Source organism: Leucoraja erinacea, chromosome 7, assembly GCF_028641065.1.
Source record: "Leucoraja erinacea ecotype New England chromosome 7, Leri_hhj_1, whole genome shotgun sequence".
Taxonomy (NCBI): Eukaryota; Metazoa; Chordata; class Chondrichthyes; order Rajiformes; family Rajidae; genus Leucoraja; species Leucoraja erinaceus.
In genome coordinates this window covers 32,888,565-32,915,495 of record NC_073383.1, presented here as the reverse complement: position 1 = coordinate 32,915,495, position 26,931 = coordinate 32,888,565, and the positions used below count along the sequence as shown (strand labels likewise).

The 26,931-nt window shown below is 47.2% G+C and overlaps 1 protein-coding gene across 5 annotated transcripts in view; it reads left to right on the top strand.

The window, feature by feature from the left end:
• The window catches only part of csrnp3 (cysteine-serine-rich nuclear protein 3), a 101,376-nt gene that overhangs the window by 52,886 nt on the left and 21,559 nt on the right, over positions 1–26,931 (top strand). For 3 of the 5 annotated variants that reach the window (XM_055638174.1, XM_055638170.1, XM_055638172.1), the window contains exons 3-4: positions 4,219–4,301; positions 12,822–12,898. The gene's annotated coding sequence lies outside the window, so the exon portion shown is untranslated. The remainder of the gene's footprint in view (positions 1–4,218; positions 4,302–12,821; positions 12,899–26,931) is intronic. The other 2 variants (XM_055638173.1, XM_055638175.1) reach the window with 1 other exon arrangement.

Genomic DNA, 26,931 nt, shown 5'->3' with positions numbered 1-26,931 from the left:
TAATCAAAAACTTGTCCCACCCTCGTTATTCCTCTCTCTCATCCGGCAGGGTTGGTTTAGAGATACAACATGGAAACAGCCCCTGAAACAGCAAAGGGGAAGATACCGAATGCTTAATATAGTTCTCAGCATTGTAGCAAATCATTTCCAGATACAAAGTCCAATGTCCTCGATAGGGTAGAGGTGAATCGGACATTACCCTAGCTTATGGAAGGACTGTTCAGAAGCCTGATAACAGAGGGGAAGAAGCTGTTCCTGAGTCTTGTGGCGCGCACTTTCAAGCTTCTATACTGATGGGAGCAGGGAGAAGGAGGAATGGGTGGGACAAATCTTTGATTAAACTGGCTGCTTTCCCAAGGCAGTGTGAAGTATAGATGGATAGTGAATTTTGCCCAGGTTAGGGGAATCGAGAACAAGAGGTCATAGCTTTAAGTTGAGGAGGGAAAGAATTAATAGGATCCTGAGGGGTAACTTTTTTACACAAAGGGTGATGGGTGTATGGAACGAGCCGCCAGAGGAGGAAGTTGAGGCGGGTACTATCACAATGTTTAAGAGACATTTGGACAGGTACATGGATAAGATAGATTTAGAGGATGGGCCAAGGTGGACGGGACTTGTCATGCTCGAGCAAGTTGGGTTGAAGTACCTTTTTCCGTGCTGTATGACTCCATGAATCATTAGTGGGGAGTCAGTCCTGTGTGATGGACTGGGCCACACTCACCACTCTGCAATTTCTTGAGGTCTTGGGCAGAGCTGTTCTCAAACCAAGCTGTGAAGTTTGGCATGCTTTCTCCAGTGCAACTTCACACCATTGCAACATACATTAGACTTCAACCATGAAGCATAAAAGCTATCCTGACCATTATGTGAAATGGTCTGCTTGTGTGGAATGCTTACCAAGCTGAAAGGATAAATGAAGTGTCGGAACCAACAGTTTCAACATCTTCACGGTATTAGCAGTGCCTTGTGTTGCTTAGCAACCAATAGATGGCACAGTGTCAGTTTAAGAAAATAAATTGAGGGTTTTTATTTGATTTTCCGTTTGATGCAGAGTATCAGATTTTAGGTATTTATCCTTAAACCACAACAAGAAATATATTTACTTGCACAAATTGTTCAATGTATAATAAGGAGTACTGCATGGTTTGACAATGTTGCATCCTGTAATAATTTGCCTGTCACATCAGAAATAGTCTTTTATATATTCATAGTTTACTAATATTAAAGTCTGCCTTGATTAGCGGCTACTGCTGCCTCGATTAGAGGGTATATAGTTAAGTCAGGAGAGATTGGATAAAATTGGTACAAAGAGCTGGAGCAACTCAGAGGGTCAGGCAGCATCTCTGGAGAAAAGGATTAGGCGACATTTCAGGTCGGAACCCTTCTTCCGACTAATAGAGTAGGGGGAGAAAGCGGGTAAAATTTTGATTGAACATGGGTTCTGACCTAAAACGTCATCTGCTACTTTCCTCCAGAGATGCTGTCTGACCTGCTGAGTTACTCCAGTGTTTTGTGTCTATCTTTGGTATAACTCAGCACCTGCAGTTCCTTGGACAAAATTGGATTGCTTCCCAAAGACATACATGGTTTGTAGGTTAATTGGCCTCTGTAAATTCCCCTAGTGTGTAGGGAGTGGATGTAAAAGTGGGATAATGTAGAACTAGTGTGTATGGGTGACCGATAGTCAGCGTGGACTCGGTGGTGGTTAAGAGGCCTTTAGATAGGGACATGGATATGGAGGGATATGGATCACATGCAGGCAGAGGAAATTAGTTTAATTTGGCATTGTGTGTGTCACAGTAAACGTGAGCTGGAGAGCCCATTCCAGTGCTGTACTGTGCTGTTCTATGTTATTAATTGTGAATCTCCCTATAACCCATTACCAGAGGGTGATCAGGAGTAATGGCAGAATACAAGATTAACAATTAAGAATATCAAAAGGAATTAAAGAGAGTTGATCACACTATGCCAATTACTATTCCATTTCATATTGGTTTATTTTAAAAGACTACCTTTAAAGACATATCAGAACCAATAAAGTGTTAGCTCAATTGTGAGTCAGCAATAAATGATGCACCAATCTATATTCAGTGTTGTGATTTTCAATTAATATCTTTGATCAATCAAATGAGTTGATCTAAATAATGTTTCCAGTTCCACATACAATTATGAGATCAGCCAACTTAGAGGAATGTTTATAGTTAGGGATGCTGTAAAGTGTAATTTATGGATGTTATAAAAGTGTTAAATTGATTAGTATTTCCCATTGTATGGCAGTAAGTGAGTTCGGTATTCCGACTGCGCATGCCAGGTCATGGGTCACTCGCGATAAACATTCTTGGCGGCTGTGCTTCTGCGTGGGTACAGACCTGAGTTTCATCTGTGGTTGGGATTGGGCCCAGCTCTCCGCGCTACAGGTGTTGTTGCGTTGCTGCTGGGCCGTCCCCGTCCCCTCCCGGGTGTCCCGTCCCTGTCTGGGGGGCGGCCAGGGATGTCCAGATTGGTCCTGGTCTGGCGGGGCGCCGGCCCGTTCTAGTGACGGCCCAGGCTTGCAGCCGGCACGGAGAGGGGGCGCTGACTCCGGCTCGGCTCTGCGTGTCCCGCCGGGTTGAACGGTGGCCCTGGACTTGCGGGGTGCCAGCCCATTGCGGTGGTGGTCAGGCGTTGCAGCTGGCGCGGAGAAAAAACGCTAGCTCCAATACACTGTGCTGATGCCCTGTCAGTCCAGGCGTTGCCGTTTCTTCACCACGTTGGCTGTGGGCCTGGGCCGCCGCCGCGGCGGACTGGTATCCCTTCGGTCCAGGGCTGTTGGTTACCCGGCAGGAGAGGCAGAGTTGAGCTGGCATTGGCATTTCTTAGCCACGCTGGCTGTGGGCCTGGGCCGCCGGTGTCCCGTCGGTCCGGGGTCGTCCCGGGTGTCTCCAGCCGCCCCAGGACGGGAATGGGGCGCTCTGGGAGACGGGGATGGTCCAGTGGCAGTTCGGCGGCGCCGGAGGCCCGGGTTCGATCATGGCTGCGGATGAGGCGCGGATCTGTGTGCATGCGGCGGCACGGTTGCTGGGGGTGTGTATCATGAGTGACCTTTGACAAATCCCATGATTCCTTGTGTTTATTGGAATACCGAACTTGCTTATTATATCTGATTAAAATTATCATTCGTATTCTCTGCAAGAACTCATTCCCCGCCATTGACCTGAGAGGCTTTTTTGGAAACAGTTGCGCAAGGGCAGCACAGTGGCACATAGGTTGCTACCTCACAGCGCCAGAGACCAGTGTTCGATCCTGACTATGGGTACTGTCTGTACGGAGTTTATACATTCTCTCCATGACCACATGGGTTTTCTCCGGGTTCTCCGGTTTCCTCCCACACTCCAAAGATGTATGGGTTTATAGGTTAATTGGCTTAAGTAAAATTCCAAATTGTCCCTAGTGTGTGGAATAGTGCAAGTGTACAAGGTGATCGCTGGTTGGCGCAGACTCTGTGGGTCGAAGGGCCTGTTTCCGAGCTGCATCTCTGAAGTCTAAAGTAGTTAACTATGTTCACTGTCGATCCTGGATCTGTTTCTGGGTTATTGAAAATTAGACAGTTTAGATCTCCTGAAATCCTTCTGCGGATAGATAAACGCATTACACTGCTGACTATCACCGACCATCATCAAACATAGAACAGTACAGCATAGGAGTAGGTCTTTCAGCCCACAATGTTCTTGCCAACATGATGCCAAGATAAACAAATCTCCTCTACCTACACATAATCCATACCCCCTCCATTCCCTGCACATCCATGTGCCTATGTAAAAACCTCTTCAACAGCATTGCTATCCGGTTTCCTCCCGCACTCCAAAGACAAACAGGTTTGTAAGGTAATTGGCTTTGATAAATTGTTCCGAGTGTTTCGGATAGAGCTAGTGTAAGTGATGATCATTGGTCGGTTTGAACACAGTTAGCCGAAGGGCCTGTTTTCACACTGTATCTCTAAAGTCTAGAAGATCATAGTTGCTGAGGTTAGCGTTGTGCAGCATTCAAGAGCCTGATGGTTGCTGGAAGAAGCTATTCTTAACCATGACATCTTGTAATTTTTGAATTATGGAGGATTTTTTATTTTTTGTTCTACCTTACCCTAGTGCCCGGAGAACTGTAATATACACTTACCTGATCTCCCAGTTGCTAAACACTTTAATTCTCAATCCCATTCTCATAATTACCTTTCTGTCCTAGGTCTCCTCCATTGTCGGAGTGAGGCAAACGCAAATTGGAGGAACAGCATCTCATATTTCGCTTGGACAGCTTACAACCCAGTGGTATGATATTAATTTCTCTAACTTTAAGTAACTCCGGGATTCCTTTTCTCTCCATCCCTCCCCCACCTAAGCCGCACCAGCTTCTCATTTTCATCCAACAAACAGCTAACAATGGCCTGTTTCCTTTATCAAGGTTACTTTTTTGCATATCTTTCATTCATTGTTCTATATCTCTCTACATCATTGTCTACATCTCTTGTTTCCCTTTCCCGTGACCTTCAGTCTGAAGAAGGGTTTCCACCCGAAATGTCACCCATTCCTCTCCAGCGATGCTGCCTATCCCGCTGAGTTACTCCAGCTTTTGGGTCAATAAACTGTAATATACATTGTGCTTTTGCAGATAAGGTAATGAGAAATGGAACATGGTCTGTGGCTCACATCAGACTTTCTGAAGCCATTAAATATTGTTTCAGGAATGTGTGAACAATATCAAATTGCACAGAAAGGATGTGTTAGGTTATGCTTTTATAGATATTGCTCATAAGACTTTGGAGCATAATTAATGCATTCAGCCCATCCAGTCTATTAGAGTGTTACAGTGTGGAAACAGGCCCTTCAGCCCAACTCGCCCACAGCGGCCACCAATGTACCATCTAAACCAGTCCTACTTGCCTGCACTTGGTCCAGATCTCTCCAAACCTGTCCTATCCATGCACCTGTCTAAACGATGGGATAGTCCCAGACTAAACTACCTCCTCTGGCAGCTTGTCCTAAACACCCAACACCCTTTGTGTGAAAACGTTACCCCTCGGATTCCTATTAAATCTTTTCCCCGTCTCCTTGAACCTATGTCCTCTGGTCCTCGATTCCCCTACTCTGGGCAAAAGACTCTGTGCACCTACCCGATCTATTCCTCTCATATAATTTTGTATACCTCAATAAGATCTCCCCTCATCCTCCTGCGCTCCATGGAATAGAGACGCAGCCTACGCAACCTCTCCCGAGAGCTCACACCCTTTAGTCCTGGCAACATTCCCATAAATATTTTCTGAACCCATTCAAGCTTGACAATATATTTCCTAGAACATGGTGCCCAGAACTGAACACAATATTCTAAATGCGACTCACCAACGTCTTATTCAACTGCAACATGACCTCCCAACCTCTATACTCAATACTCTGACTGATGAAGCCCAAAGTGCCAAAAGCCTTTTTGACCACCTTATCTACCTGCAACTCGACCTTCAAGGAACCATGCACCTGTACTCCTAGATCCCCCTGGATTCCATGCAATCTAACCTTCCAGAACAGCCAACCATGTAGAACCATGTTGAATGCCTTACTGAAGTCCATATACACAACATCTACAGCTCTGCCCATATCAACCTTTTTGGTCACGTCTTCAAAAAAATCAATCAGATTTGTGAGACAAAACCTCCCACATGTAAAACCCTGCTGACTATCGCAATCAGCCCTTGCCCATCCAAATGCCTGTATATCCTGCCCCTCAGGTGACGTCTTTTTCTCATCATTGACTGACGTATCAAGTCACCGAACATTTTGCGGCGTGACACGGCGGTGACGACGTTTGACGCGCGGTGTTTTTTCAAGTGTTGCAACATTTTTTTTGGCGCCGCTGGATTTTGAAATGTTCAAAATCTTTTGCCGGCAGTCGCCAAAAATATCGCAAAGTGGGACAGGTCCTTTACCAACTATAGATGTTAAGCTCACCAGCCTATAGATCGCAGTATTTTGCCTGCAGCCCTTCTTGAAAAGAGGTACAACATTTGCCATCCTCCAGTCTTCCGGCACCTCTCCTGTATTTAAGGACAACTCGTAAATTTCAACGAGGGCTCCCGCAATTTCCTCTCTAGTTTTCCACAATGTCCTCGGATATATCAGTTCAGGCCCTGGAGATTTGTCTACCTTCAAGCCTTAGATAGAGCTCCAGGGACTAATGGAATCAACGGATATGGCGAGAAGGCAGGCACGGGTTATTGATCACAATGAATGGCGGTGCTGGCTCGAAGGGCCGAATGGCCTCCTCCTGCACATATTTTCTATCAACACGACAGTACCTTCAGTACTCTTCGACAGTAACCCTGACTGCTCTCAAGACACTTTCAGTGACTGCTCCAATTTCTTCCATCCTGTCTTTCTCCTCTGTAAATACAAATACTCATTTAGGACATTGCCCATCTCCTGTGGTTCCACACAGAGGTGACTGCTTTGATTCCTGAGAGGTCCCACTCTCTCTCTAGTTACCTTTTCCCCCCTTATGTATTTATAAAATCTTTTGGGGTTGTCCTGAATGCTACCCACCAGAGCTATTTCTTGGCCCCTGATTTCCTTTTTTAGTTTACTCCTTAGATCCCAAAGCTCCTCCAGGGATGCATTTGATCCCAGCTGCCTATACCTGTCCCATGAATCCTTCTTGTTTTTGACTAACGTCTCAATTTCCCTCGTCAGCCAAGCTTCCTTACGTTTGCCTGCTTTGCCCTTCACTCTAATGGGGACGTACATATCCTGAGCTTTCTCCAGTACACGTAATAACATGCTCCAGTCAACTTGAGCGAGACCTTCTCTCATACCCTCAAAGTTAGCCTTACCCCAGTTGAGCATTTTAACATGTGGACCCTCTCCGTCCCTATCCATAACTATCTTAAACCTAATCAAACTGTGGTCACTGGTCCCAAAAGGCTCCTCCACACACACTTCATTAACTTGCCCTTCCCAATTTCCCAATACCAGATCCAGCATTGCCCCCTCACTGTGGCTTAAGAAAACTCTCTTGAACACTTTTGAGGAATTGCACCCCATCTGAACCCTTCACGCTATGATTTTCCCAGTCTATATTGGGAAAGTTAAAACCCCCTACTACAACAACATTATTTGACCTGCAGCTGTCTGCAATCTCCCGGCACATTTGTTCTTCTAATTCCCGTTGACTATTCGGGGGTCTGTCGTACACCCCCAACAAGGTGACCATCCCTTTCTTGTTCCTCAGCTCCACCCATATAGCCTCACTAGACGGACCGTCCGTAATGTCACCTCTGAACACAGCCGTGAGATCCTCCTTAACCAACAATGCAACCCTCCCCCCTCCGCCCCCTCTTTTTCCCTCACCCCTGTCTCTCCTGAAGCTCCTGTACCCCAGAACATTGAGCTGCCAGTCCTGCCCCTCCCTTAACCAGGTTTCAGTCATGGCTACAACATCCCAGTCGCTCGTACCTATCCACCCCTAAGCTCATCTGCCTTAACCGTCAGGCCCCTTGCATTAAACTACATGCAGTTTGAACCAACCCTCCTTCCTCGCTCTCTGCCTTACACCTGCCTATTCTGTCCACTAACCTTTCCAACACCACCCTCCATACCAACTTCTAGTCTCTCACGTGCCTCTGTCCTGCACGTGATCCCACCCCCCCTGCCAATCTAATTTAAATCCCTCCGTGTAGCATTAGTAAACCTTCCCGCTAGGATGTTGGTCCCACTCCAGTTTAGGTGCAACCCATCGCTTTTATTTAGGTCACCCCTGCCCCGGAAGAGATCCTAATTATCCAGAAATCTGAATCCCTGAATCCTGCACCAGTCCTCATTCACCCATTCAGTTCCTCTATCTTCCTATTCTTACCTTCACTAATACGAGGTACTGGAAGCTTAATATGCAAACTTAAAGCACACGGTATTGGGGGTTCAGTATTGATGTGGATAGAGAACTGGCTGGCAGACAGGAAGCAAAGAGTAGGAGCAAACGGGTCCTTTTCAGAAGGGCAGGCAGTGACTAGTGGGGTACCGCAAGGCTCTGTGCTGGGACCCCAGCTATTTATTAATGATTTAGACGAGGGAATTGAATGCAACATCTCCAAGTTTGCAGATGACACGAAGCTGGGGGACAGTGTTAGCTGTGAGGAGGATGCTCGGAGGCTGCAAGGTGACTTGGATAGGCTGGGTGAGTGGGCAAATGCATGGCAGATGCAGTATAATGTGGATAAAAGTGAGGTTATCCACTTTGGTGGCAAAAACAGGAAAATAGATTATTATCTGAATGGTGGCCGATTAGGAAAAGGGGAGATGCAGCGAGACCTGGGTGTCATGCTACACCAGTCATTGAAAGTAGGCATGCAGGTGCAGCAGGCAGTGAAGAAAGCGAATGGTATGTTAGCATTCATAGCAACAGGATTTGAGTATAGGAGCAGGGAGGTTCTACTGCAGTTGTGCAGGGTCTTGGTGAGACCACACCTGGAGTATTGCGTACAGTTTTGGTGTCCTAATCTGAGGAAAGACATTCTTGCCATAGAGGGAGTACAGAGAAGGTTCACCAGACTGATTCCTGGGATGTCAGGACTTTCATACGAAGAAAGACTGGATAGACTCGGCTTGTACTCGCTAGAATTTAGAAGATTGAGGGGGGATCTTATAGAAACTTACAAAATTCTTAAGGGGTTGGACAGGCTAGATGCAGGAAGATTGTTCCCGATGTTGGGGAAGTCCAGAACATGGGGTCACTGTTTAAGGATAAGGGGGAAATCTTTTAGGACCGAGATGAGGAAAACATTTTTCACACAGAGAGTGGTGAATCTCTGGAATTCTCTGCCACGGAAGGTAGTTGAGGCCAGTTCATTGGCTATATTTAAGAGGGAGTTAGATGTGGCCCTTGTGGCTAAAGGGATCAGGGGGTATGGAGAGAAGGCAGGTACAGGATACCGAGTTGGATGATCAGCCATGATCATATTGAATGGCGGTGCAGGCTCGAAGGGCCGAATGGCCTACTCCTGCACCTATTTTCTATGTTTCTATGTTCTATGTAAGCAATCCTGAGATCACTACCCAGCAGGTCCTGCTTTACAGTCTTCTACCCAATTCTGTTAATTCTTGTTACAAAACCTCCTCCCTCTTCCGACCTATATCATCTGTGCCAACACGCACAACGACCTCCGGTTGCTCCCCCTCACTCTTGAGGATGCCGTGCAGCCGCTTGGAGACGTCCTGGACCCTGGCACCAGGGAGGCAACACACCATCCTGGAGTCTCGCCTGCTACCGCAGAATCTCCTATCCGCATCTCTGTTATTCAATCATGGCTGATCTAACTTTCTCTCTCAACCCCATCCTCCTGCCTTCTCCCCATAACCCCTGACACCGTTACTAACTAAATGCTGACTGACACATTCAGACTGGAAATGATGTGCTCCAGACTTCACACTCATCCCCGCGGGAGCTCGCTGATGAACTCCCTCTTGGTCCTTGACATCTCCTGCATTCTTTCAGGCAGGCTGAGTAAAGACGATCACACCAAGCACATGTGTTTTGTTTTGTTTAGTTTAGAAAGATGAGGGGGGACCTCATTGAAACTTCCCGAATAGTGAAAGGCCTAGATAGATTGGATAAAAGGACCTATCGTTAGAACCACCCCCTCTCCATGTACCTTCCCCTGCAACCGCAGGAGATGCAACGCCTGTCCCGACACCTCCTCCTTCGACTCTGGCCAAGGACCCTGACAGTCCTTTCAGGTGAGGCAGAGGTTCACTTGCACATCCTCCAACCTCATCTACTGTATCCACCGTTCCAGGTGTGGACTCCTATAAATTGGCAAGACCAGACTGGGTGATCGTTTGGCGGAAAGCTTTGGCCTACTTAATCTCCCAGTTGCCAAACACTTTAACTCCTCTTCCCATTTTCTATCTGTCCTGGGCCTTCTCCATTTTCAGAGTGAGGCCAAATGCAAATTGGAGGAACAGCACCTCATATTTTGCTTGCGCAGCTTACAACCAAGTTTGATAATTGATTTCTCTAATTTCAAGTAACCTTTGCACCTCCCCTCTCTCCGTCGCGCCCTTGCCCTACTTGTCGTACTAGTTTCACTGTCTGTATAACTCGTTATTACCTTCTCCACAGCCAACAATGGACCATTGTGGGCTCCACCTTTCCATGATCATTGTTGCGTTGTGCATCTTTCATGCCTTTGTTCTATGTGTCGTCTATATCACTCCTCTCCCTTTCCCTTGACTCTCAGTCTAAAGAAGGGTCTCGACCGGAAACGTCACCTGTTCCTTTTCACCATAGATTCTGCCTGACCCGCTGTGTTACTCTAGCTTTTTGAGTCCTCCTAGAGGAAGTGGATGCGAAAGTGGGATAACATCGAACTGATGTGAACGGGTGATCAATGATCAGCGTGCACTCAGTAGGCTGAAGGGCCTGCTTTCATGCTGTATGAGTAAACTAAACTAAACTACCGGAAGCATGAAGGAGATTGTTGATAGTTTGGCTTTTGGACGAAAGTTTATCAAAGTATTTTTTGTGAGTAACACCTGGCAGTGCCGATGTGTATGTGTGTGACGGAAGCAGATGGTGGCTGGTATGAGCAGCAAAGCTAACCCATCACTGGGGGGCTGCCAAAATCTGCTTGTGAATCAGCAGCTGGCAAAGAGACGTAATACCGTGCCAGGCTGCTCCCTTTGGTGAGAGAGGGTGTATAAGGTTCTGGCACACAGAGGTCCAAGATCTCCAACAGGCTCTTCACGAGTAGAAGCTTGCTTGCAGTTGTAAACCTCCTCTGCACCTTCTGCAACAGCTCCACGTCCTTCCCGTAATGGGGCAACCAGAACTGCATGCAATGTTCTAAACATTGTCCTGACCAAAGTCCTATAAAGCTGCCATAAAGATTAGGCCATTCATTCCTCTTTCCTGTTCAGCTATTCAATAAGTTCTGACTGTCTACCCCATAAAGTCCACCCTATAAAGATTTAATAGGAACCTGAGGGGTAGCAAATATTTAAACAAAGGGCGGTTGGTGTATGGAACGAGCTGCAGGAGCAGGTAATTGAGGCAGGTACTATGGCAATGTTTAAGAAGCATTTAGGCAGGTACTTGGATATATGATGGGTTTAGAGGGATATGAGCTAACCGCAGGCAGGTGAGACTAGTGTAGATGGAGCATGTTGGTCAGCCTGGACAAGTTGGGCAGAATGGCCTTGTTTCCACTCTGCATGTCTCTGTATGACTCTATCTATGGCTCTCATAATCCTACACACTTATACCAGGTCTTCACTTATCCTGCTGCAACCCTGAGAAAACAATCCAAATCTGTCCAAGATACAAGATACATTTAATTGTCATTTGGACCCCTTGAGGTCCAAACGAAATGCCGTTTCTGCAGCCATACATTACACACAAATAGACCCAAGACACAACATAATTTACATAAACATCCATCACATTGCTGTGATGGAAGGCCAAATAAACTTATCTCTCCACTGCACTCTCCCCCTCCCCGATGTCAGAGTCAAAGTCAAAGCCCCCGGCTGGCGATGGCGATTGTCCCGCGGCCATTAAAGCCACGCCGGGTGGTGCGAGGTCGCACACCGGGTTCTTGATGTTAGAGCCCCCGGCGTGCGCTCGCAGAGTCCCGCGGCCATTCCAAGCCGCGCGGGGCAGTGATGTAGGCCCCGCTCCAGGAGCTCTTCAACCCCGCAACTCGGGCGGGGGAAGTCGCCGTTGCGAGAGCCCTGAAAAGCGGTCTCCCTCCAGGGACCCGCGGGCTCCCGGTGCCGCCGTCCACAGACCTGCCGTTGAAGCCTCCGACTCTCCGGTCGGGCCGCAGCAGCAGCAGCAGCAGCGCTCCTCCACCGCTCCACCCGCTCCGGACTCGGCCAGCCCCGCGACGGCGACGGTGAGTCGTCGGCACCAGAGTCCCCGGTCTCTTCCTGTTGGAGGCCGCTCCTCGTTGCAGCCCCAACGATAACGGAAACCCGACGAGAAAAGGTCGGGTCTCCCGTGCAGGGAGAGATTTAAAAAGTTCCCACCCACCCCCACCCCCCCACACACACACCCCAACAAAAAATAACAAAAACTACATAAAAACATAGACAGAAAATAATAAAACGCGGACAGACTGCAAAGGCCGCTGCCGACGAGAGTCGCGCCGTCCAACCTCTCCCTGTAGCTAATACTGTCAAATACAGGCATCATTTTGGTAAACCTCCTCTGCACCCTCTCCAAAGCCTCAGGAAATATTTCTGATAATTATTTGACGATGGCAAAGCTATAAAGAATCAAAATGAGTGCGTGAATCCCCGCTAGTGAAAAAGTAGTCCATGTTTTTATCCTGAATTCTTTCATTTGTATGCTTCTAAAAAGCTTACACCTGTGCTGGAAATCCTATTGTATCTCAACCTCAGTGCTTGTATGTAAAATGTGTGCCTCAGTTTAACTTGTTATAAGACTTAAATACACCCTGCTGTGAGCAGCAAGCTCGTTCCCTACCATCAGCTAACCTTCACCTTGAACATGACTTGCTTTAAGTGGCCATTACTCCTGCCCTGCTCATTCCCTGCTGGGAACCAATTCAACCTTCATGTTTAAATCGCCATTTACCATTAAGATTTTAGCCTGCTCCCTGAAATGCAATGTCATAAATTGTACGTTTGGCAGATAATGGGTACTTTAAACAGCTTTGTACGGGCACAGTGAAAATAAAGTAACAGATGAGTAATATTATTGAAGCTTGAGATGTATTTACAAAGCAACCTGATCGCTGCTTAAATGTGGCAGCAGGCCAACTAATATTTCAATTATTATTTTAGAAACAATGATAGAAGAATGAAAGCAGAAGAAATTGGAGGCTAACCAGGAAATTGCCATTGTTATAAAGATTTTCAAGGTGAGTACCTGTATTCATTTAAAAAAATATAGACGTCAAACCAGGGCAAGACAGACCTTCACGGTGAATGGCAGTGGTCCTGGGGAGTGTGGTTGATCAAAGGGACCTTGGAGTTCAAGTACATAGTTCCCTGAAAGTGGCGTTGCAGGTTGAGTGGGTTGTCAAGAAGGCTTTTAGTAAACTGGCCTTCATCGGTTAGGGTATTGAGAATGGAAGTTAGGACGTGATGTTACATTTGTACAAGACATTTGGTGAGACCACACTTGAAGTATTATGTTTGGTTTTGGTCACCTTGTTATAAGATGGATGTTATAAAGCTGGGTAGAGTGCAGAGAAGATTTACGGGGATGTTGCAATGGCTTGAGGGCCTGAGCTTATAGTGAGAGGTTGGGCAGACCAGGACTTGATTCCTTGCAGCACAGAAGGCTGAGGGGTAAAAGAGAATAAATTCCGTTTGATAGTAGACGGCCAATTGTTGTTTGTTTCCTCATTGCTTCAGGGAGGTTAATGTTGTGGGTATTGTGACGCTAACCACTTAACAGAGTTTGGTTTAGGAGCATACAAGGCAATAAAACATGGCTTAATTAAAAAAAATGTTGATAAAGAGTTGTTAAATTTGAATGTATTATGCTTTGGCAGCTTAAAAGGTCACGTATCGGGCACCTGCCTGATTTACAAGGTAATATGTTTAATTTAAATTTGCTGTTGTTCCTAGTTGCCACCCTCAGCAACTTTCAACCTCACAGACGTGTACAATGTGTGCAGTGCGTCAAACATTTGCCTGTGGGAACAGCCCACCTTCCTAGCAGTAAGAATAACCCTTCATTAAAGCAAGCAGAAGCAAAGAAAAAATGAAAGCAAACCATACCTTTCCAGTCAACCTTTTCTTTCCATAAAACATTGTAAACCCTCGCATGTAAACAGCGAGACTTAAATATTTCACAGACTTTTTGTCAATTAGAAATGGCTCAGGAACTCCATCATTAAACAAATCCTTTATCTATCATTAGATGCTTTTAGATGAGTAAGTTTAGATGTGTGAAATTTTAAAAAATCTATTCTGCTATTTTGTGATCATTTCAGTATTTCTTAAGTTAATTGTAAATTTTAAAAAATTATACTAGACCAAGTGGGACCCGTTGGTCCCGTCCCCCCGGGGGGGGGGGGGGGGGGGGGGGGGGGGGGGGGGGGGGGGGGGGGGGGGGGGGGGGGGGGGGGGGGTGCGTTGTCATTCAGGAGGGATGTTCCCCGAACGCAATATTCGACCACTTACCCATAGCTCCCAACTGCGCTGGCGCGGCTGACGGGTTCCCGTTGTGACATAGGAGAGGCATTGCTGTGCAGGCTAAATTCCACCTGTTCCCCCGACGCAAGCCCTTCCCCCATCGCAATTTTGCACCACTCGCGCATAGCCCGCAACTGCGCAGGCACGGCTCACTTCTCCTCATCATCCAGCACTCCCTCGTCTTCCTCTTCACCCTCCCTCTTCAATCCCTAGAAAGGGGGTGGGGGAGAGAGGGAGGGGAGGGGGGGGGCAGTAGAGAGGGAGGGGGGGGGCAGAGAGGAAGGGGGGGGGGGGCAGAGAGGAAGGGGGGGGGGCAGAGAGGAAGGGGGGGGGGGGCAGAGAGGAAGGGGGGGGGGCAGAGAGAGGAAGGGGGGGGGCAGAGAGGGGGGGGGAGAGAGCGAGGGGGCAGAGCAGGGAGGGGTAGAGAGAGGGGGGGGACAGGGAGAGGGAGGGGGGAGCAGAGAGGGAGGGGGTAGAGAGGGGGGTAGGGAGGGAACGGTAGAGGGAGGGTTGAAAGAGTGGGGTAGAGAGGGAGGGAGGGGGTAGAGAGAGTGGAAGGGAGCATAGAGAGGTAGAGGGCGAGGGATGGAGAGGGAGGGGGGCAGAGTGGGGGGGTAGATAGGGAGAGGGCAAGGGAGGAGGGCTAGAGGAAGGGGGTAGAGTAGGGGGGTAGATAGGGAGAGGGCTGGGGTAGAGTGGGTGGGAGTGAGGCTAGATAGGGAGGGGGCTTCCTCCTTCACCCAACCCCACCCAACCCTCCCCCCCCTCCCCCATCACCCCCCCCTCCCCCCTCCATCCCCATCTCCTCATCATCCCCCTCATCCTCCTCCCGTCATTCTCCCATTCCCTGCCCCAGGACCTACCCAGGCCTTGGAGCAGCGCCAGGGCCTGGAACTCGGCCTGGTTCTTGTATTCGGCCCGGCCCGGATTTGGTTCCTGCAGTGGGTTTTTTTTCGGCCCCGGGCTCGGCTGTCACTAGTTTGAGCACCAGGCTCGGCTCCAGCAAGGGCCCACGGCACCACCCTGGCCACCGGATGTCAGGCGTTGGGCGCCGGCAGTGGCCGCGACGCGAGTACGCTGGAGTGCCCCTCCCTCCCGGAGTGTCCCGTTCTGCCTTGCGACTGCATTGTGACGTCACTCTGCATTTTTTTCCGAAATGGGTGAGTTTTCTATTTTTTCTCTTTAACTTTAAATGATTAAGTAGTGCGGAAATATAGGTGGGAATGCGACGGGAAGATGTTTATCGGCTCAATGGGCAAAATGTGAGTAGAATGTGTGAAAATGGGAAGGCTGTGGCCTAGCGCTTGGAAGAAAATAGGAAAATAGAAATTGCAGGGCTGCCAACAATGGGTGAGAGTTGGCAGTGAGAAATTGCGAGAGACCAAGCCCGAGGGAGCGCAGAAACCAAGGGGGTGGGAGGGGGAGTGTTCCCTCTCCCATTGGTACTGAGCTTTTGCATTTTTCAGTTTGAAATTGTGCAATCTGGTGCATACTGTAACGATTCTTTTAACTTACACTTGAGTGCAATATTTATGCTTTAAATTGGATTAGCTATGAATAAGGTTAGGCTACATTACATTCCTAATTACATTCCACAGTAGAGCCAGACTCTGATCAACAGGTGCAGCACATGAATTATCTTAGTATATTCCTGTATGGAAATCAGATTATAATCAAACACTTGGCCCATGTTGACCAACCTGGGCTCACTGCAATACAGGGTAATACTCCTGACCCCGACTCCAGTTGCATACCTTCTCTCATTCCTGACCCCGAGTCCAGCCTTACACCTACTACCTTCCCATTATTTAACTGAAGGAAATAATGGGTTATCGGGACTGTATGTTGTGACAGACAGCCTGACCTTGCATGTCATTTTAATATTACACTTATCCCATCCCCCTGAATATTCCTAATTAATAAATTATGGTTTTGTCAACTAATTACAAATCAGGCTAATTACAAATCAATAACATTAGCCAACTCCGAAACACGAAGCGCTGAACATTGGGATCCAGACATCATGGACAACTGGCCTCAGTTCCCAGCTCACATCTGGCAGTGCTCTCTGTCTGAACCAGAGGCCACAGAGCGTTTTTGAAAGTCGGGAAGCTGAGCGATCACTGATCACTGGCCTTGGGGGTAGCCGGCGAGGGAGTGGAGCAACTGAGTGGGGGGGAGGGTATGGGAGGGGTGTGACCCTCCTCCCACGGGTAGGGACTTTTTCCGAATTTGATGTACTAAAATCATGTTTTAGTGCAATGTAGAAGTATGCTTTCAATGTTTTTTGCATGAAGTACTTTTAAGAGGTAACTTTTTAAGGGGTAACTTTTTCCACACAAAGATGGTGGATGTATGGAACAATCTGCCATAGGAGGTAGTTGAGGCAGCAACTATCCCAACATTTAAGAAACAGTTAGACTGATACATGGATAGGGCAGGTTTGGAGGTATGGACCAAAAGCAGGTAGCGTAGCTAGAACATGTTGGCGGGTGTGGGCAGGTTGCGCTGAAGGGCCTGTCTTCTCACTGTATCACTCTATGACTACATTATACCTCCACCATGCATGAATCCTTCAAAATCAAGTGGTCGAGTTTTATTGCCATATACTCAAGCATAGAAACATAGAAAATAGGTGCAGAAATAGGCCATTCGGCCCTTTGAGCAAGCACTGCCATTGAATATGATCATGGCTGTTCATCTAAAATCTGTGTTCAAGAAGGAACTGCAGATGCTAGAAGGTCGAAGGTACACAAAATTGCTGGAGAAACTCAGCGGGTGCAGCAGCATCTATGGAGCGAAGAAAATAGGCAACGTTTCGGACCGAAACCCTTCTTTAGACTGATGGGGGGTGGGGAGGGGAGAAGGAAGGAAAAAGGGGAGGAGGAGGAGCCCGAGGGCGGGGGGGTGGGAGGAGACAGCTCGAGGGTTAAGGAAGGGGAGGAGACAGCAAGGGCTAGCAAAATTGGGAGAATTCAACATTCATGCCATCAGGATGCAAGCTGCCCAGGCGGAATATGAGGTGCTGTTCCTCCAATTTCCGGTGTTGCTCACTCTGGCAATGAAGGAGACCCAGGACAGAGAGGTCGGATTGGGAATGGGAGGGGGAGTTGAAGTGCTCAGCCACCGGGAGTTCAGGTAGGTTATTGCGGACTGAGCGGAGGTGTTCGGCGAAACGATCGCCCAACCGCCGCTTAGTCTCCCCGAGCGGAGACTAAAATCTGTACCTCATCTAAAATCTGTACCTCTTTCCTGTTTTTTCCCCATATCCCTTGATGTCGCTAGCCCCAAGAGCTAAATGTAACTCTCTCTTGAAAACATCCAGTGAATTGGCCTCCGCTGCCTTCTGTGGCAGAGAATTCCACAGATTCACAACTCTATGGAAGAAGAGGATTTTCCTCATCTCAGTCTCAACTGGCCTCACCCCTTATTCTTAAACTGTGTGACCCCTTGTCCTAACATCGGGAACATTTTTCCTGCAGTTACAGTAAGTGAAAATCTAGCAGGCAAGCAGGATGCTTTCTCCAACTACCCCCATTTGAAGGCCACTATCTTCCACCGCTTCTACCCAGTGCTTGGTACTTACTTTCAGCAGCCACTGGTTGTCCTCCAGGATGCACCGAGCCACAGTCTGGTCCATGCGGTCACCAGGGCGAATTCGGCAGAGAGACTCTCACGGCCGCAGCGCAACGCTTCCGACGCCTCCAACAGCCCGGGACTCTTGCACTGAGGCTGCTCCATGGCCGGAGCTGCAGCGAGCGACTTGCCAGCCCGGCAAACACTCGCCAGCCCCAGCTCCCAGTTCGCATCTGCCCCCGTCGTTGCTTCTGCTTCCATCCCCCTCCCTCAGCCCCTACTCTTTAACACCCACGGCCCATGCAGTTGATATGTGTTTTTAAATTTTCGCTAATTGAGTTGCTTTCTGGAGCGCTAATATGGGTGTTGTGGGCTGAAGGGCTGGTTTCCAGAGGGCTAGTATGGGCATTTTGGACCGAATGGATTCTTGGGCTCGCGGCTCAGTCACTCAAGCCTGTTGTGCGGGCAGCTCACTCCCTCATGGCTGGTGGGCTGGCAGTTGACTCACGACTATTCCTTGAAATTCTATTTCAAGCAGGGTGCAAGGCCACCAAATTCAAGTGCAGTTTCATACCATTTCAAGCAGGGTGCAAGGCCACTAAAGACAGCGAGTCGTGACCTCTCCCTTCTCCATCTTGCAGAGACTGAGCCACGCCCACTTGTTTTATAGTCCCTCCCCCCCTCCCACCAGAAGGGGCGTGGCCCTCCTGGTGTGATTGGCAGGAGAGAGAATCTCACCATTTTTTAAACACTAATAACACTAAACACTTATTTTTAATCGATGGGAAAAATCCTCGGCACCCGATGAGCGGAGGGGGACCGAGTAAGATGACCAAAAATCACAGCCGTATGTGGTAGCGTTTTTTCTAAAATTAATATAGAGCGCAAACAGGAAGTGGTCAAGATTAGACTTTTAAGTATATAGAAGGCAAGGCAACTTTAATCAGGCAAGGCAACTTTAATCAGGCAAGGCAACTTTAATCAGGCAACACAGCTTTAGCATTTCCAAACCAAAGGCAACACAGCTTTAGCATTTCCAAACTATATTTTCAAACCACATTAAGGTCACTGACAGGTCAGTAAAACCACTCACATTTTAGTGGGCATGTGTTCAGTGTTATTCACAGCTCAGACTGAGGGACGTGACCCTCTCGCTCCCCATCTTGCAAAGACTGACTGAGGCACTCAACACTTCCAGGTTTTATAGTCCCTCCGGAAGGGGCATGACCTTCAGGATAGAAAACCTCAGCATTTTGTATACACTAATAACTCTTTTATTTTTCAACGATGGGAAAAATCCTCTTGTCCTGCGCAGTGGAGGGGGACTCTGAGTAAGATGGCCAAAAATCACAGCCGTAAGTGGCAGCTGTGTTTCTAAAATCAATATACAGAACAACAGGAAGTGGTCAAGATCAGACTTTTAGTAATATAGATATAAAATTATTACGGATTTGGACACTAGATGCAGGAAACATGTTCCCAATTTTGGGGTAGTCCAGAACCAGGGACCATAATTTAAGAATAAGGGGTGAGCTTTGAGATGAGGAAAAACGTTACACAGAGAGTTGTGACTTTGTGGAATTCTCTGCCTCAGAAGGCAGTGGAGGCCGGTTCACTGAATGGCACCTATTGTCTAAGTATCTTTCGGGATAAATAAAGTTGTTTCGTATTGTAATTGGCTTTTGTAAATTGTCCCTAGTGTGTAGGATAGAACTAGTGTACGGGTAATTGGTGGTCGACGTGGACTCGGTGGGTCGAGGGGCCTGTTTCCACACTATTTCTAAAGTCGAAACCGATCCTTTAAAAATAACACCATCTGCCACCTGGTGTCAGCTGAGTGTCTGTTAAATTTTAACATAGAACCCAGTCAATCAAAGAATCCAATCTGCCAAAGCCAGATTGATTTTTGCAATTGGTTCCTAAATGCTCTGATTACTAAGCAAGATGGATGCAAATGTAATGGAACTCTTTCCGAATCCATATTTTTATTGAAGGAAATAGCTTTAATGGGTTTTAGAATAGGAAATTGCTGGATATTACGAATCAAGTAGACTTTGGTGAGGATACCTTGGCTGTCCATTGTGGCTTAATGGTGAACTCTCAGTCTCTTGACAAACGCATCAGGCATGTTCATCAGCACTCGACACACATGAGTTTTGAATGTTTTGTCAAAATAAGGGAAGGGATCCCATGCTAGTAGGCCACATGAGTTGCAAGGGTGGGGGATAAATTTGTGAAATTTGAGTAATGTATGTAGACTGTATTCAGGGCCGGATTTACGTATAAGGTTCACAAGCTTAAGCTTAGGGTCTCGAGATCTAGGGGGGCCTCGGCAGGGCTGGATTTACCAATAGGCTTCATAGGCTGAAGCCTAGGGCCTCAAAATCTACCGGTCAAGGTGTTTTTTTTCCCCACAGAGTAAACAAAATCCAGAGGGAAAAAAAATGGAGCACTTTCAGTGTTTCCACTTTGACGGAAATTACCTGAAATTCTGGTTCCGGCCCGCTGGAAGTTTTGGGGAAAAAAATTGCGACCATCCGCGACTGCGCAGTTGGGGGAAGCCAGTGACGCAGCAGCGACGCAAAATGACTGTCTTTCCGCGCATGCGCAGTGGGCCTGGGCGGGTTCAGATCTCTATTTGCACTCCACACAATCACCTGGATGCCTCGTGTCTATCAATGATCCTAGATGTCTACTCCAGGTAAGTAGCAGGAGTGCCCGTTTCTCTGGTCCAGCGGGGTCTACGGTGCCTGCCGTGCGGTCGGAGCCTCGCTGCGTGAGAGGGAGAGAGAGGCTGTGGATCCTGGCTGTGGATGAGGCGCAGGTCTGTTCTGCCCCCATTGCCTGCAGACCGACGTCCCTCTTGTCCAATCGGCGCTATCGATCAGCAGCCCCACCCCCACTGTCTCGCGGAAAGCGGAGATTTCACCGGGTTATAAAATCCGAATTACAAAAAATATGGGGGGGGGGGATTGGTGGGGGGGGGGAGGACTGTCCCCCCTCCTGTCCCCCCGGGATTTCCGCCCCTGGGGCCTGGTGTGTAATATTTTTGACACTGCCATAGGCCTTTCTTACATATGCTGTCACAACACACTGTAGTCTCTAAACAACACTTCAGTAATTTTCCTTGCCCTCCATTTCATAATAATAGTGTTTTAAGCCGATAACTCGACACTAGCACTGGCAATAAATAAAAAGCGCAGCTTTCCAGCCCTTATCTCATTGGCCACGCTCGGCTGCACAACGGTGTCAATCTGGTGGACACTTCCATCTTCCTCTCGTCGTGGGAGTAGGGGATTGGGAGGGGCCTCACAAGTGGAATAGCCTAGGGCCTCTCTTCATCTAAATCCAGCCCTGACTGTATTGAATAATTTGTAATATGTTCATAAGATGTTCGATCGGGTTCAAGTCTGGGCTCTGGCTGGGCCACTCAAGGACATTCACAGACTTGTCACAAAGCCATTCCTGGCAGGATCTTTTCCTCGAACCTGACTAGTCTCCCAGTTCCTGCCACTGAAAGAACATCCCCACAGCATGATGCTACCAGCACCATGCTTCACTGTAGGTATGGTATTGGCCAGGTGATGAGTGGTGCCTGGTTTAATCTAAACGTGACGCTTGGCATTCAGGCCAAAGAGTTCAATCTTGGTTTCATGAGACCAGATAATCTTGGTTCTGATGGCTTTTGGCAAACTCCAAGCGGGCTGTCATGTGCCTTTTACTGAGGAGTGTCTTCTGTCTGGCCACTCTACCATAAAGGCCTGATTGGTGGAGTACTGCAGATATAGTTGTCCTTCTGGAAAGTTGTCCCATCTCCACAGAGGAACTGGAGCTCGGTCAGAGTGACCATCGGGTTCTTGGTCACCTCCCTGACCAAGGTCCTTCTCCCCCGATTGCTTAGTTTGGCTGAGCGGCCAGCTCTATGAACAGTCCTGATGGTTCCAAAGTTCTTCCATTTAAGAATGACAGAGGCCACTGTGCTCTTCGGGACCTGCAATGCTGCAGAAATTGTTTTATATCCTTCTACAGATCTGTGTCTCGACACAATCCTGTCTCTGAGGTCTACGGACAATTCCTTCGTCTTCATGGCTTGGTTTTTGCTCTGACATGCACTGTCAACTGTGGGACCTTATATAGACAGGTGTGTGCCTTTCCAAATCATGTCTAATCAATTTAATTTACCACTGGTGGACTCCAATCAAGTTGTAGAAACATCTCAAGGATAATCAATGGAAACAGGATGAACCTAAGCTCAATTTTGAGTGTCATAGCAAAGGGTCTGAATACTTATGTAAATCTGACATTTCAGTTATTTATTTTTAATTACTTTGCAAAATTTTCTAAACACCTGTTTTCGCTTCTTCATTCTGGGGTATTGTGTGTAGATTGATGATAAAAAAAAAATTTCATCCATTTTAAAAAGGCTGTAATGTAACAAAATGTGGAACAAGTGAAGGGCTCTGAATACTTTCTGAATGCACTGTAAATACACAGTCTTTTAACCAGGAATGGTAGATCAAGAACCAGAGGACATAGGTTGTAGGTGAGGAGGGGAAAGATTTAAAGGAATCTGAGGGGCAACTTTTCTGCATAAATGGCAGTGTGTGTATGGATCGAGCTGTCAGAGGAGTTTGTGAGGCAGGTACTACAACACTGTTTAAAAGATATTTAGACAGATAGTTGGATAGGATAGGTTTAGAGGGATATGAGCCAAATGCCGGCAGGTGGGAGGGTGTGTAGGGAGAAGATGAGAAAGTGGGATAAAAAGAACTAAGGTGTTAGAGTCTGAAGAAGGGTCTCGACCAGAAACGTCACCCATTCCTTCTGTCCACACATGCTGCCTGTTACTCCAGCATTTTTAATCTCTTCGGTTTAAACCAGCATCTGCAGTTCCTTCCTACACGTAGAACTAATGTGAATGGGTGATTGATGGTCGGTGTGGACTATGGGCTGAAGGGCCTGTTTTCATGCTGTATCTTTCAAACAATCAATCAAAAAACTATTTTCTGGCTCAACTAGTAATTTTCAGGTCTGTTGTTTGCAGAGTCCATTGTGATTTAAGTGCTTAAGTGACTGCAGTTAAGACTGGCTGGCTGTTAAGTCGACAGTCCCATGTGACCTCTTTCCCCTACTTCCAATAAGAACAACCTACATTTTAACGTGCATATTTGATGAAGTCAGTCCCATTAGTTGCACTGCAAATGCTAATGTTTAACTATTCCTCCCTCCCCCCCCCCATCCCCTCCCCCCCACTCCTGGGATCATAAAAGACTGGTTTTGGGCTGTGTGTCAGAACTAAGGCAGAGGGGAACAGGAGCCTAATTAGAAATCCTTTAGTTTTAGTTTAGTTTATTATAGTCACGTGTATCGAGATACAGCAAAAAGCTTTTTTGTGTGTGTCCTCTCCAGTCAGCGAAAACACCATACATGATTACAATCCAGACATCCACAGTACTGATAGAAGATACAGTGAATAACTTTTATGCAAGATAAAGTACGATTAAAGATAGTCTGAGGGTCTCCAATGAGGTAGATGGGAAGTCAGGAGCACTCTCTAGTTGGTGAGAGGACAATTCAGTTGCCTGATAACAGCTGGGAAGAAACTGTTCCCAAAACTGTCCCATTTTCAGTTATCTCATACTGGCTACCACTGTATTTAACTTGATTTCCTAATGACTTTGCTCACAAAGAGTGCAGAGGAGATTTCTGAGGACGTTGACAGAGCTATAGGGAGAGGTTGAGCAGGCTAGGACTTTATTTCATCAGAGCGCAGGAGGCTGAGGGGTGATCTTGTGGAGGTATATAAGATCATGAGAGGATACGTAGAGTGAATGCACAAAGCCTTTTACCCAGGCTAGGGGAATCAGGAACCAGAGGTCGTTGGTTTAAGGTAAGAGGGAAACGATTTAATAGGAACCTGAGGGGCAACTTTTTCACACATGGTGGGTATATGGAATGAGTTGCCAGAAGAGCAGGTCGAGGCAGGTACTATAACAATACTTAAATGACCTTTGGACAGGTACATGGATAGGAAAGGTTTAGAAGGACATGGGCCAAATGCGGGCAAATGGGACTAGCTTAGACAGGGTATTTTGGTCAGCACGGATGAGTCAGGCCAAAGGGCCTGTTCTATGCTGAATGACTCTCAAATACAGACATCTTTTATGCAAATTCTTAAGGGGTTGGACAGGCTAGATGCAGGAAGATTGTTCCCGATGTTAGGGAAGTCCAGGACAAGGGGTCACAGCTTAAGGATAAAGGGGAAATCCTTTAAAACCGAGATGAGAAGAACTTTTTTTTCACACAGAGAGTGGTGAATCTCTGGAACTCTCTGCCACAGAGGGTAGTTGAGGCCAGTTCATTGGCTATAATTAAGAGTGAGTTAGATGTGGCCCTTGTGGCTAAGGGGATCAGGGGGTATGGAGAGAGGGCAGGTACGGATACTGAGTTGGATGATCAGCCATGATCATATTGAATGGCGGTGCAGGCTCGAAGGGCCGAATGGCCTACTCCTGCACCTAATTTCTATGTTTCTATGTTTCTAAATCCTTAAAAATGAATTTGTAGAAACCAGGAGCTGCAGCTGCTGGTTAATATGCAAAAAGACGCAAAGTGCTGGGGTAACTCAGCGGGTCATGCAGCATATCTGGAGAACATGGATTCGTTTTTGGGTTGGGACCCTTCTTCAGACTGAAGGACATTGTTAACCTGAAATGTCACTTGGCCATGTTCTCCAGAGATGCTGTCTGACCCACTGTTACTCCAGCACTTTGTGTCCTTTTGTGTATTAACCAGCATCTGCAACTCTTTGATTCTAACAGAAGCGTGTGTTTGCTAACAGACAAACCCCCTGTGGCAAAAATATAACGGCAGATCAAAATGCTTTTTCAGTCAGTCTAAGAAAGAAGTTAATTGTGAATTATTCTATTTTTTGTATGCTATGGTACCTCCTAATTGTCATATGATTCAATTTAATTGCCACATGCAGCCTGATTCACTACAAACATGCAATTTTCAAAGTTTAGGAAATTTCCCCAACAACTCTCACCAACTTTTACATTTGCGCCCTAGAGAGCATTTTATCGGAATGCATCACAGCATGGTTTAGGAACAGCTCCTTCCAAGACCATCGAACCAACGACTAGAGAGCGGTCTTGAGCTACTACTCAATGGAGACCCTCGGACTATCTTTAATGAGACTTCACAGGACCCCATCTTGCAATAAATGTTATTCCTTGTATCTGTACACTAAGGATGGCACGATTGTATCCATATCCACGATGTATTGTCTTTCTGCTGACTGTTTAGCACAGAACAAAAACTTTTTAATGTACCTCGGTACGCGTGACAATAAACCAAACTCAAACTCAAACTAAACTAAGCTCAAACTCAAAAGTCAGAGAAAGCTAGTTTTGCTGGTGCTGGAAGCCTGCACCTATTTTTTTGCCACTTCCCCTGACCCATTTCCTTGCAATGCAGAACATGGAATATTGTTACCTCTGGGACTATGGCTTGTGTTGAAAAGCAACTGAATTAGCCATACAGCTGACAAAAGCCTAGATCTGTGAAATGGTAAAATGCTACCCCTTGGTCAAATGTCAACAAATACTTTGAGTACTCAAATTGCACCAATAATTATTCCATTCAGATTATAATGTCCTATTTATGTAATAACAACGTGTTCAGTAACGTGATACAGAAACAAACCAGAAGCAATTATTCAACAAGTAGTGAAATGTGATTTAAATCACATGTTTAACTTTTATGGGATTTAGTGGAATTTTCAGCTACTGGTGATGTGTTAACCAGGACTAGTGTTTGTTTTTAGGAGTAGACTTTATTATCACATGCACCATAGAAAGCATAGATAGAGTCTTGGTAGATTTTCTTTGCACTACCTCCAATGCAGACTCAACCTGTCCGTTGAACCTGCGTTAGTGTCCTGGGGAACCATGCGGGCCCGATCCGCCCGCCGAACAACCATGCTACCGATGACCAGAACGACGACCGAAGACTCGGTAGGCCCGACTCGCTCCACAGGCCTCCCAGGGGACTGGGGTGAAGCCGGGCGGAGAGGCTTGTCAGGGCCGAAGGAGCCTCAGCGGTGGCGGCGGTGGGAGCCTCGGCAGTGGCAGTGGGGCCTCGGCGGTGGCAACAGGAGCCTCTGCGGTGGTGGAGTCTTGCAATCGATGAGCGTGAGCGGGGAGGGCGGGGAAGACAATGGGGAGCCTGCATGGGGGGACCGTTGTGAGGGAGGGTGGGAGAACAAAGTGGGACCCGGTGTGGCACTCTAGTTTAGAATCCTTCGCCCAGGGGATAAGTCTGTATTTGTTTGTTTGTTTGTTCATTTGTTCCGGTGAAGGCACTGTGCACACAGCAGCCAGACAACAGTCGCTTGTCTTTATCTTTTTGTTTTCACTTTTAATTTCAAGTTTTTGTGTACCTCGTGTGTTGTGACTGTCGGCAGACCCATTTCCCTCTGGGGATGAATAAAGTTTTATCATATCGAGTCCTGTGTTTCTACCCACATCCCAACGACCTGCAGGTTTGTAGGTTAATTGGCCTCTGTGAATTGCCCCTAGTGTGTAGAGAGTGGATGATAAAGTGGGATAACAGGGTAACAGGTGGTATGGTGGCGCACCAGAGATCCGGGTTCAATCCTGATTACAGGTGCTGTCTATACGGAGTTTGTACGTTCCCCCCGTGACTGCATGGGTTTTCTCTGGGTGCTCCGGTTTCCTCCCACACTCCGAAGACGTACAGGTTTGTAGGTTAATTGGCTTTGGTAAGCCCCTTCTCAAGATCTCAAGAGAGAACAATGTGGCTAACTGTAGATCTGGTAAAACGACCTGGGTGAAGGAGTGGGGAAGGGACTATTGGGTCTTTTTATTTATAAACCAGCATCTGCAGTTCCTTGTTTCTCGACTATTTATTTACTGTTCCATACTTGTTAATTAATTATCCCATTTGATTATTTAATTAATTGTTTTATTAATCCCATCGCGAGTTCTGGACACAGTGCTGGGGTAACTCAGTGGGTGGGTGGCATTTTGGGTCGGGACCCTGAAGTCTGAAGAAGGGTCCCGATCTAAAAAGTCACCCATCCATATTTTCCAGAGATGCTGCCTGACCCGCTGAGTTACTCCAGTACTTTGTGTCTTTTTTTAAATTA